A 623-nucleotide genomic window follows, 5' to 3' on the forward strand; every position below is an offset into this window, starting at 1 on the left:
ATAGCGCTTTTGTTAATGGAAGGAAAAGGCAAACGGTGAGCGGTTTTTAGAAGCAGACTTGATTTAGATATTGCAATATAATCGTCAATAGGGAACAAATCTTTTAGAAAATATGGCCAAGTTTATACTGTACAAAGATTTTTTTTATTTCTTTATTTTCTCTTTCCTCAAGTAGGACCCCATTTGTGAGACAAATGTTGCAGTTGGCGACAAATCTCGCAACGCCTATTTTTGTCCTGTATGTCGCAGAAATTGTCGTTCTCGCACTGTGGAATTTTAAACGCCCTCATCATCCTCGGCTCTACTCAAACTGTTTAATCTAATACTTTTCCGTTTTCTCCTCCTCGTGAGAATTGGGGATTTGGGGGGGGGGTTAGGAGTCACAAGTGGAATAGCCTAGGGCCGCTCTTCATCTAAATCCGACCCATATTCAGAGATAATAAAACACTGTCATCGTAGCATTCAATTTATTTAAAATCAGTATACATTGCAAACTATAGGATATATAGAGCTTATACAAAGAGTATCTATTCAGCACTCATCTCGCTGTCCATTTATTTCATTGGTATCCACTGTATTTCAACTTGAGCTTTGCATTTTCATTAATTATATAGTATAAGCTT

General features: G+C 37.1%; 1 protein-coding gene across 1 annotated transcript in view; it reads right to left on the reverse strand.

The window, feature by feature from the left end:
• Window positions 1-453: 453 nt before the first annotated feature.
• The window catches only part of LOC119591472, a gene marked incomplete at its 5' end in the record, with an annotated part of 12,870 nt that continues 12,700 nt past the window's right edge, over window positions 454-623 (reverse strand). Inside the window, 1 exon segment of the mRNA XM_037940212.1 lies at window positions 454-623.

Source organism: Penaeus monodon, chromosome 28 (genome assembly GCF_015228065.2).
Source record: "Penaeus monodon isolate SGIC_2016 chromosome 28, NSTDA_Pmon_1, whole genome shotgun sequence".
Lineage (NCBI taxonomy): Eukaryota > Metazoa > Arthropoda > Malacostraca > Decapoda > Penaeidae > Penaeus > Penaeus monodon.